Source organism: Vicugna pacos, chromosome 11 (genome assembly GCF_048564905.1).
Source record: "Vicugna pacos chromosome 11, VicPac4, whole genome shotgun sequence".
Taxonomy (NCBI): Eukaryota; Metazoa; Chordata; class Mammalia; order Artiodactyla; family Camelidae; genus Vicugna; species Vicugna pacos.
This window is the reverse complement of record NC_132997.1, coordinates 61,970,987-61,984,052: the sequence shown is the minus strand read 5'-3', so window position 1 is coordinate 61,984,052 and position 13,066 is coordinate 61,970,987.

Genomic DNA, 13,066 nt, shown 5'->3' with positions numbered 1-13,066 from the left:
TCTTTCAATGCTCCCAGTATACAGAAGGCCTCTAAGACATAGAATATGCTGCATTGAAATCCACTCCCCAGCAGCCAATAATGTACTCTATTTAACTGGTTATCCCTTACTTACTCTTTCCATTTACATTTAAATGTCATTTATTCAAGGAAATTTCTTCTACTCTTCTGACTGGGTTAGTGGTATAGCTAGTTTCCAAAAATAGACTCAAACTACACCTTCCTGTCATGTATATTTCCTTCAAGATGTGGAACTTATGAGTGACTTGAGCAATAGAATTTAGAGAAAGAGACACTCTGGATCTTCTAAGCCTCAACATTAAGGAAATCTAATAGCTTCTCTGTTCTCCCATGGAAGCCAATGCCTTGCTATGAAAAACCTAAGTAGTCATGTGGGGAAATCCACATAGAGTAGAATTAAGTCCCCAGGTGACAACTTCAGTTCTGCTTCCATCTAAAAGCCAGTACCAACCTGCCAGCCAAGTGAAAGAACCATCTTGAAAGCATCTCCAGCCCAGATGGAGATGCTCCACTGATACCTTCCCTTTGCCCAGCCCTGCCCAAACTAAAACCTTGTAAACAACTACTGAATGCTTATCTTTTAAGCTACTAAGCTTAATGATAACTGCAAATGATAACTGAAATAGTTAGATATTTCATCATCCAAATAGTCACATTATGGGTAATGGAGAGCTCAACAATCTAGAATTGAGAAGAATCCCACATTGTTTCTATCACTCCCACAGAAACCTAATTGAAATAATGCAAACAAATCTCATATTCAAGTGTTTAACACAAAGGATCAGAAATGCTCTTATCTTATTTGAGAGTAATATAATAAACATAAGGGAATATGTTATTGAATGACTACATAAATGCAAGCTGTTTGAGATTATATACATGGCCAAAAACATATAGAACAATTATAGTACTAATATGTTGAGGGAAGGGAGTGAGGTGTATATTATAACATAGAAAAGGACAAAATAAATAAATAGTTGAAATGATAGAATGAATCCAAGTATTCATTACATACAATATTCAGTATTTTATGAATATATAAAATATTTTATATAAATATTATTTATATATCATATTATTCAAAAGTAAAGTTAAGCATGTTTACAAAGCATATTCTAAGAAGAAAAAGTCATTATTAAGCCAGAGAATTCTATCTGTCTCAAATGGAAAATATGAGAATGCAATGAGAAGATGAAGATGGAAATGTACAACAGAATTGAGTAGCAATAAATCAGTAGCCCTACCTGCTTTGTATCTTATAGAACCCAATCTGCCGCTGGCTTTATGTACCAGCCACAATGGCTTCCATCAGCTAAGTCATACTGCCCCAGCAACAGGCTCTTTGCACATTATGTTCTTCACTAAGGATGCTCTTTTGACTAATGTTTACTACACATAACTCCCACACTCCTCTCTACTTAGTTTTGTTCTGTGCATCTTCAGCTCTCAGCACCGGCATCTTTTCCTCAGAGAAGCTTTCCCCAAATTATGGCACAATCTCTCCCCTTCTTTCAGTCTCCCATCACCAAAGAGCTTAATCAAGGTCTCTGTCACAAGTCCTCATGAACTTCACGCTTGTCAGAGCTTTAATTTTTTATTTAATTATAACTATTTTGTTGGTTTTGGTAACCTCTATGAGGGTAGGAATCATATTTGGTGTTTGTTGATCATGATATTCTATGAGCTTAATACAGCAATAGGCACATATTAAATATTTAATAAATAATGGTTAGATGAACCAGATGGATAAGAACACAGATTTTTAACATATCTATCTTTTTTATCTTTGATTAAAATATGAGGTACCTTCTAAGCCATCCTATTTAAAATTGTATCATATCCATTCCCAACCTTTCCTATCTTTCTTCCTTTCTTTGTTTTTCTTGAGAGCATTTAATTTCATCTGACATACTATGTATGCCAATACCAGATGCATAGTAGGAATAGATTATAAATGATTAAAATATAATGAAGCTTTTACTTTTATATTTAAAGACAAGTCAGATTATTTAGTGAATGCCGTTTTATTTAGTGTATATTAAAGTCTGTTTTAAAATTTGTTTTTAAAGCCCCTTAACCATGGGATTGCAAGAGGGTTTTAAAGAGGATAAAGAAGTGGTAAAGTTGTATCATTAAACAGTGGTTACGAATCTGGACTCTGAATTCAGAATGCCTGGGTTCAAATTCTAACATCAACACTTAAAAGCTATCTGGCCTTATATAAATTATTTAAGCTCCTTAATCCCCACTTGTTTCAACTGTAAAATTGAGGGAGGATTTTAATAATAAGTTTCCACCCACTAGGATTTCTCTGAAGATTACAAAAGATAATACACATAAAGTGTTTAACACAGTGTTTGTTATATAGTAAGTACTCAATAAATATTAATGTTGCTATTACCAAAATGATGATTTCAGAGCCAGAGATCACTTCCAAAAATCTGAGAAAATATATGCATTGATGCAGTTGCTCTGGGGGTTCTTGATGAGTCTTGCTGCCCAGCCCCCCACCCCATGATAATTACCACTATGATAATAACCCTGTGATAACGTGATAATTAGCCAGATAACTGTAATGAATAGACAGGATTTTGTAGTATGTGAAAACCCCTTGCTGATACACTGGGTGGAGTGAGGATACTAAACTATGTAAGAAATAGTCTCTTCTAAAAACTTTATATGCAGACTTTAATCTAGGACAGTACTTGAAACATGCTCTGAGAATTATAAAATAATCATTAAAATACAGTGGACAAAGAACTTATTTGCTGCTGTTAATTTTTGGAAGTTTCAGAAAATTTCTATATTAAGATTTGGATTTATACCTGGACCTTAACAAGAGAAGAAAAACCTTCAGAGGGTGACTCCTATCAGTTTCTAAAAATCAGTGATATTCTTGCCCTCCTCACAAAGTAAGAAATCAGAGAAATTAAACTGTACTGGAAAATAATTAGCCCCATTCACAATAAATTTTGATTTTACAAGCACTCTGGATGTAAGTGAAGCATTCTCATTCAAACCAAAATTCACTTGTCACAATCTAATACTCAAAATTTTATTAATTAGAATTGATGGGAATTCATTTTTACACATCAAATATTTTTAGAATTTTTTCAACTTTAAGTTTATATAGAATAGAAAAAAAAGACTACTATTTTATTTGCATTTGGTACTTGTTTAAAATATATAAAAGTAGGAGATTCACATTAGTACTTCAAAAGATTTGTATAAAATGAGGTTTTGGAGTGAATGATAATTAATTTGTTTTGCTAGCCTTAAATATTCTCCCTACAACCTTTATATTAGTTATATATTCAACCAAAGCAATATCAAGACAAAAATTCAATGTAGTCTCTGCTTGAAGTACAATGAATTCTGAACTGATAATATTTGATTAATAATATTTTATATTAGTTTATTCAAACAGATATGATCTAATTCTTATTATTTACAAACAATAGCAAGGAGAACAATATTTTAATGTGATAAAATCAGACAATAATCAGAGTTGGTCATTTTTTCTGAAATAACTTGTTCTCAGCTTATGTAGAAAGATTGCAAATGCAGCAACCATAGTGACATACAGCTTGAGAGATCTTTGTCACTTAGTACATATCAGAAATAGAAGCTCATTTTAAGAGATAAACCAGGCTGGCTTTAGAGAAGCCTCTTCATCAACAGTGCCTGAAATCTGTGAACTCAAGCATCCCCGAGATAACTTCGATACTATACATTTTGAGAGGCAGCATCTATCAAATTCCAAAGAAGCAGTTACTTCATCTGATTTCATGAGCATGTTCTAATTACCATACTGATGTCTCCAGGCGGCTGTGACCCCAGGTTATGGCTCCTTAAGGATTCATACTAACACCTGAATGACCCCATGCATGGAGTTAGGAGGATTTATCTCCTCTTCTTCAAATCTAAATGATGGTGCTTTTAATCTCAGCTTTCCTGGTTTGTCAGACACAAAGTTTTTAGATTTACCATTCTATTCCTGAGCTTTCCTTTTCGTTTTATTAATTTTATAATTCTTTTCTGTACAGAAGAAAGATGAAATTACCTCTTTCTTCAAAGACCTGATGAAATGAAACATTTATATCTATCTATATATATACATATACATAAACACACACATATATAGATATGCATATAATGAATAAATAATTTCTTCAGCATGTCATAGGATAAATATAAATTATTAAAGCCTTTTTTACTTCAGTAAAGTAATATCCTATCAAAATTTTAAAATGTGAATAATGTTCAGCAAAGGATTACCATTCCAGGAATGTCATTCCAAAGAGAAAAACATTGTTACAAATATTACAGGCAAAGACACATTATTTGGGGCTATGTGTTAAGGGGAAAGGGAAAAAAGTAAATGCCCACTACTATATGAATGATTAAATAAACTTTCTACCACAAAATATTAAGTAGCTATTCAAAAGGGCAAGAGACTTCTATTTCCTGTGAAATGATGAAATGGGCTAGCACCAAACACTCTCACTAAACACCTAGAGGTACTAGATAAAGTATAATTGCTTTCCCATATATAAGTATTTTTAAATCTATGGCTTTATATTCAAGGGAGAAAGAAATCTTCAGGTGTCAGATGCAAAGCAACAGCTGAAAGACAAAGCAGTAACAGGTGAGTTGATACCACAGCAGCCCTGGAAGGTTAGTTGACCCTTCTAATTATTAAAGGTTGAGCTTGGATTTTAGCACCACACAAGGATGGGAGCCAAGGTCCTCCAGCAACTAGAAGCCTAGTGAAAAGAAAACACAATCAGTCTACCTACTGATCCAGAGAGAGGACAAGAATTGTTTGTCAGATGTTACTGATAAACGATTCGTATCTCCTTGGCACTGGTCTGTACATATGAGACTGCTTACAACTAGCACCTGTCACAGTTTGCCTAAGGACATTTTTTTCTTCAGCCCTTGGACATGTATAATGTTAGCTTTAAGTCCTGGAAGTGCTAGAAGTGTCCCCAGAGGAGCCCTCAACCAATGATAAATGGGAAGTTGGTAAATAAGTGTACCTATTGGTATGTATATAACTAAGTATTCTACACTTCCTCCTACAATTTCCCAGCAGGACCATAGTCACCAGGTTGATAATGCAACCTTTGTTGGCTTCCTTCTACTCCCTTCCTCATTTGGCCACACCTCGACTGATTTTCCCAGTGCCATCTCTCAAACTGACTACTTACTAGAACTTAAGTTCTTACTTCAGGGTTCTAGAAGTAGCTAAACTAAGATGGATACTTACTTTTATTCTTGATCTGAGTAGGATAAAAAATTATCTTGAGAAAAATTAAAACTTCATCTCTCACTGATATGCAGTCCACGTTTACTCTACTTAAGTGCTACAGAGAAATCCTAAACCATGATAATATTTTGAAAATATTAGGATTGACTTTTCATTTAAGTTGTTGTGAGAAAGCGATGTGCGTAGAATACCTACAACAAGCAAACTGAAAAATTTTGTGGGAAGAAACTTCAGTGATATCCCTGTGAGAATCCTATGGGGTGAATAAATAATTTATGCTTCAAATGAGCTTATAATTGAAATTAGTAAACACACAGAAAAACAAACCACTATAAGTGAGAAAAGATGTAACAAGCAGAAGAACCAGCTCACCCAAGAACTTAAGTTAGCAACAAGAATCAACATGATGGAACTATAATATAAATATTTTTAAACAAAGAGGGATTTTTTTTAAGTTGTCATGAAGAAGGACATGAAGAAAAAATAAGGTTTGAAAAAGAACTAGAGAACACTTTTATAAATGAAAAATAAACATTTATTTTCAATACAGACTGAAAACATAAAAGTACAAGTAAATACACAATTTAACGAACCTGAAGATATGTGTGAGAAAATTACGTAAAATATGACAAAGACTCAGTCAGATTGGCTGAATGTAAGAAAGACATATGGAGAGAGGAGATATCTAGATAACAGTTTCAATATATACTAAGTGTGAGTTATGTTTTTCAAGATGTATTTTTAAGTGAGAAAAGCAGGAAGCAAATAATTAAATATAATATAACCCCATTTTAAAAACAAATAACACCAAATATAAAAAGAAATTATGTGTGTATGTATGTATATGCATGTATGTCATAGTGATCGTGGCAAAAGTTACTTAAAAATATCCACTAGATTGTTAAAAGTACTGGAGACAGAATAAGAATGAGAGAAGGGAATAGAGTAGAGGAAAAGTAAGGCAAAAATTAATAAAGCAGTTATATTTAAAAAGTGAAACTATTTTTAAATGTCTGATATGATCTCAATTATGTAAATTTATAAATATGTGTCCATTATATGCATAAAGAATTGCATTGAAGGGTGACCATAAAATTAAGAATTAAGTTATCTACAGGTGAATTCATGTGATTATTACTTTCTTCCTTAAAAGCTTATTTTTCTTAAATGAACATTTTTTATGTAATTAGTAGTAAAACCTATTTTTAATGTGAAAAAATAATTTTTCTATCCTCATTTTTCACCTTACTTCAACCATCTCAAAGCCATGAAATGTTTAATGTAGGGAGAGAAAAAAGGTAGTGGACGTATTTCCATGTTCAGACTTGTTGATACTGTGTATATGTACTAAGTTTCATCCTAATGTTTTAGTGTCTCCTCACTCCTTGTAGCACTGAGGCTGAACATCAGCACACATTGTGCTTACTGTCCTGGTTGGTTTGGATACAGTCTTGTGCAAATGAAAAAAAGAAGAGTATGTGATCATAACTACCAACAAAAATATGCTATTTAGTTTATAAAATTATTTAAATTTCAGAAGCTAGTATATCCTTTCTCTTTTATTTCTAGTAATTAGGAAAGCTAATCAGTATTTACTAGTTGATATATATTATTATATAATTTTTAATGACTTCATTATTGATTAATTTATTGTTTATTAATTTAGCCAGTTAATAAGTCAGATTAGTAAAGCAAATTTTGAAACACCATCATATTCAACTATTGAAATTGTCTTTCAGAAATAACACTCAAGCAAAGGGAACAAAAGCAAAAATACTACTAAAAAGCTTCTACACAGCAAAGGAAACAATCAACAAAATGAAAAAGGCAACTTAGTGAAAGGGAAAAAATATTTGCAAACGATATATCTAATAAGGGAATAATATAAAGAGCTCACACAACTCCATAGCAAAAAAAAAAAAAAGTCAAATTAAAAATGGGCAAAGGATCTGAACAGAGATTTTTCTAAAGAAGACATGCAGATGACCAACAGGCACATTAAAAGATGCTCAGTGTCACTAATCATTAGGGAAATGCAAATCAAAACTACAATGGGATAGCACCTCATACCTGTTAGAATGACTATTATCAAAAAGATAAAACTGTTGGCGAGGATGAAAAGGAAACCCTCTTGCACTGTTCTTGGAATTGTAAATTGGTGCACTCACTATGGAAAACAACATGGAGGTCCCTTAAAGACTTAAAAAATAGAACTACCATCCAATAATACCACTTCTAGGTATTTATCCAAAGAAAATGAAAACACTAACGTGAAAAGATACCTGCACTCTCAGGTTCATTGCAAGATTATTTACAGTAGCCAAGAAAAAGAAACAACCTAATGTTTATCTATGAATGAATGGGTAAAGAAGATATGGTGTGTATATATATATATACACAACAGAATGTTATTCAGCCATAAAAAAATGAAATCTTGCTATATGCAACAACATGGATGGACTTTAGGTGAAACAAATCAGACAGAAAAACAAATTTGTTTTATCTCACTTATATGTGTTTTTATTAAAAATAAAAGCAAACTCATAGAGAACAGGCTGGTGGCTGCCAGATTCAGGGGATGCCGGTGGGTGAAATGGGTGAAAGGAGTCAAAAGGTACAATCTTCCAATTATAAAATAAATAGGTCTAGGGAACATAATTTATAACATAGCAACTATACTTAATAATACTGTATTTCATATTTGAAAGTTGGTAAGAGAGTAAACCTCAAAAGTTCTTATCACAAGAAAAAAAAAGTCTGTAACGTTAAATGGTGATGGATGTTAACTTATTGTGGTGATCATTTTGCACTACATACAAATATCAAATCATTATGCTGTATACCTGAGACTAATATAATGTTGTATGCCAATTTTCCCTCAATAAAAATAACTTCAAAAAAAGAAATAACACCCAAAGAATCAGTGTTCTGAAAGCATACTAACCTATTTAAAAAATACTTCTATGCTTATTTTACTTAGAACCAAATAAAATAGGCAGTCTTCAGGCAACAGTCAATTCTGGTTCAGCTGGAGAGTGTGCTTTTGTTAACCATACCTTTTTATTGACATTGACATTATCAGAATTGTTATACAATGATAAAATGGCATCTAAATATCTAAATAAGAAATACATATTATCTTAGTCTTCTCCATAAAAATGTTAACCCACCCAGACATGTACATGTATGCACAATCAAGTGTAAATTTCTTCACACTTAACAGGAGACAGTTAGTAGGAAAAGTACCCATGTTTAAAGGGATTGGCATCCCTTTAGGGGGGAATCAGCATCAGAATTTAAAACTCAAGATCTTGCTGTGTGTACTATGTGTATGTGGGTGTAAGTGTCAGGAAAAATTATTATTGGTTTTTTCCTGAGTTTTTCACAAGGATTATACACAAACACAAGTATTGTGTCTGAAACTGTCTAGGAGAAACAAAAGAACATGTCACTCATTCCCTCCTATGTACAATTAGCTCTTTTGCTCCTTCACTGTGAGTACGAGTATCATGACATTTAGGCAGTTGTGGGTGTCATTATTTTGATTTTAATGCCAAAGTTAGACCTTTAGTGTCATTGTAAATGAAGCTGCATTCAATAGTTTAATATGAATGAGGAAGATAATTAGTCACAGCTGAATAAAAGATACCAGTTGGCATTCTACTTCGTTAACGAAATGCCGGCAGAACACGTGAGATTCTCTAGAATCTCGCTGCCCTGCTATTCATATTAACATCTATTTAATCAATGTTTTTATTTTAGGGTGTGATTTTTGACTCAACTCTCTCAGAACACGAACCAAATTAATTTTGCTTCAGCAGGTTGCAGAGCTCGTTTGATCAAAAGAAACTGTTGCAATTACAAATTTTCTAAATATATTTTTTTACTGATAAATAATTTCTTTAAATGAGCGATTTTACCAAAGTGTAGCTCCAAAGTTATATGGATGAAAGACATTGAAAGCAAAATAGACAATATTCTAGAAAATGCAGAATTCTTTGCAGCTTTGAATAATTATTTGCTTCTATTGTTCTGATTTTCTTCCATTAATGTTATATTCACATAGATGCCAACTTTAATTTTCTCCCCTGTATTTCAAATCTTGTAAATAACTCCAGTTCTCAAGTGATTCCATCACTATGTCACTTGTTATGCCTTTTAAAAACAATTTAACACACTGTACAACCAGATGGAGGTGACTTAAAGTAAAGGTGACCAAGGTATCTGGGCAAGGTGTTAATAGTTACCATTATTAGGAGCTCAGCAGAGCAAGTAATTTCTTTGGAGAAGAAATGATAACATGATACTGAAGCAGAAAGAAGATAGAGTTATAAATATTGGAACATTAAAAGCCAAAGATTTCTTTGGCTCTTCGGGGTCTTTTGTAGCTCCATGCAAATTTTAGGATTGTTCGTTTTATTTATGTAAAAAATGCTATTGGAATTTTGATAGGTATTGTATTGAATCTATAGATGGGGTTGGGTGGTATGGACATTTTAACTATATTGATTCTTCCAATTCGTGAGCACAGAATATCTTCCCATTTATTAATGTCTTCTTCAATTTCTTTTATCAGTGTCTTATAGTTTTCAGTGTACAAGTATTTCACTTTTTGGTTAAATTTATTTCTGATATTTTATTGGTTTTGGTGCAAGTATAAATGAAATTGTTTTCTTAACTTCTCTTTCTGATAGTCTATTATTAGTATAAAGAAACACAATAGATTTTTATATATTGATTTTTATCCTGCAACTTTCTTGAGTTTGTTTATTAGTTCTAAGTCTTTTGATTGAGTCTTTTGGGTTTTCTATATATAATATCATCATTTGTAAATAGTGACAGCTTCACTTCTTCCTCTTCAGTTTGGTTGCCTTTTATTTATTTATTTATTTTCCTGATTCCTCTGTCTAGGACTTCTGCTACTATGTTGAATAAAAGTTATAAAAGTGGGCATCCATGTCTTTTTCCTAATCTTACAGGAAAGCTTTCAGCTTTTAACCATTGAGTATGGTGTTAACTGTGGACTTGTCTTAAATGGCCTTTATTATGTTGAAATACATTCCCTCTGTACCCATTTTGTTGAGAGTTTTTATCATCTCTATATTTATTATAAACAATGTATGGCATTCAAACAAAAATAAAAGTTACTTAAAACACAAAATTTGTTCAGATACAAAGAAGAAAAATTTAGGAACAAATACAGTATGTGGACCATGATTGTACAGCCCTTCAAGTAAGAATGCTTTTTAAATTTTTAAAGAGTTCCAAGAGAATATGATAGAAACCTTATGAGATCTACAAAGCCTAAATTACTGGTCATTTGGCCCTTGACATTAAAAAAAGCTTGCTGACCCCCAATGTATAGAATAATATTCCCAAAAAGAGATAAGAGGTCAAATGGGACAGGAGCAATATTTTAAGAAATGGTTCTATGTTCAAAAATTAATGAATACTATCAAATAGATTTCAGAAGCAATATGAAAAACAGCAAGATAATTTTTTAAAGTATAGTTGTGCATATCATACTAAATTGATACATATGAAAGACAATAAGAAAACTAATTGAATCTAAAGCAAAAACGAGTTATATTACATTTAAAAAAGCAAGAAAAATATTGAGAGCTAATTTTGAAAGATAACTAATAATAGCTAAAAGTTTTTGGTTATAAATTCAAAGTTCTGAAAGAAAAACTAAACCAGAAATTCTATATCTACCCTAAATATTTTTCAAAATTAATAGTGAAATTTAATAACAAAACTATAAATGAACCATAACTAAGAAAATGTGACACAAGTAGACCCACACTGCATGAACTATAAAGAGAATTATTCAAAGGGAGGAAAAATAATCCCAGAGGAAACACAGATATGCAAGAACAACAGAAAATGGAAAATGTTGATTGATTTAATGAACAATGACTTGAGAAACATTGTAACATTTGTGATTTTAAAATATATAGAGAATTTATACCAAAAAAAGTTTTAAATAGCTATAAGATAGGCAGGATAAAAGGTTCTTAAGACTGAATTTTCTGAGAAGTAATAAAATTATTAATTTATAGCAAGTCATAGTAAGCCAAGGAGAAATGTTTTAAACACTATCATTTCACTAAAATGATTTTAAAAATAGTATATTTAAACACAAAAAAAAACTAGTAGCTACATTAAATATAACAGTCTAGTTGAAAGATAAAGATTGTTAGAATGGATTTAAAAAACAATAAGAGATGTAAAACAAGGACACAGAAATTTTAGAACAGAAGGATTGGAAAAAATATACCATGCAATTATAAAGTAAAGAAAGATGGCACTTTCTCTACCACTGATACATCTAATATTATAGGAGATACTGAGTCATATAATGAAGGAAACAGCATGCTTGTACTGCAGCCCACACCTGCTGCAGAGCCCTATATGGCAAGAATTGATGGGGATAAATGAAGATATTCAGAATGGTAATTTATCCATGGTATTTCCATCTAGGAGAAAAATTATACATATAAATATGCATACACACATATGTATGTCAAATATGTGCCTATCATCTCAAAATGAGTATGCAAAAGTTATACATATGCACACATAATGTGTTTATGTATATAATTATATGTATATACGTATGCTACACATCTCAAAATATAGCATGCAAAACTGACAGAAAAATAGTCAAATCTTTAATTATGTTGGAAAATTGTAATGCAGCTTTTAGTAATTCATAAAAAAAAAGGCAGGAAATAAGTATTAGCAATGGTATAGAAGTTTCAAATAACACAATTACCTCTTTTGAGCTAATGTTATATATAAAAACCATCTACAAAATCATCTGAATAAACATAATTTTCCAGTACATGTGTAATAGTTGTCCATCTTGCTGCTGTGTGGGTTCTGAAAGCTAGTCTGTCAGACTTTAAACTCAGAAATCATAGAAATATCTTTTCTGACCATAACGAAACTATGCTAAGACACAATTTTTAAATGATAACTAAAAATACTCCATATGTTTAGAATTAACCAATATATCACTAAATTACCAAGAAGAAATAAAATAAAAATCAGGGAACATTTTGTGTTGAAGATAGTGCATGTAATAAAATCTGTATAATACAGCTAAAATTGTGTTTAGAGAGAATGTTATAATATTAATAAATATATTAAGAAAAAAGGTGAAAGTAAATGCTTTCTTTTCAATAAGCTAGGGGGAAAAATTAAGTAAAGCTCAAAGAAAGCATAAGACAGAGAAAAGTAAAAAGAGTCTCCATTTCATTTTATGTAGCCAGCATAATCTCAATAATAAAAATGTTACAAGGACATCAGGGAAAAGGAAAATTGCAAGTCAATCTCTCCAAAGAAAATAAGTACAAGAATCCTAAGACAATATTAATAAACCAAATCTAGCTATAAATTATATATATGTATGCACACATATATAGAGTATAAACCAATCAAATTGAATAAAATAGAAAAGCATGATTATTTTAACAGAAGTTGAAACTGCATTTGAACTAATTCTGTATCTAGTCACAATAAAAATAATTCATACTAAATTATGAATAAATGGAGGCTTCATTACCTAATGAAGGATATTAACAAAATAATTACAGCAACTGTCATAATCATTTGAAGAATTGGAAAGTATTAAAAGCTTTTCCTCCTAGGAAAAGGATAAGATTAATATGGCACTATCTCAACTTATAACATTTTAGTGGATATTGTAGATAGCATGAGAAGGCAAAGATAAAATATAAAATTGTAAGGACTGATAGGAACTGATAAG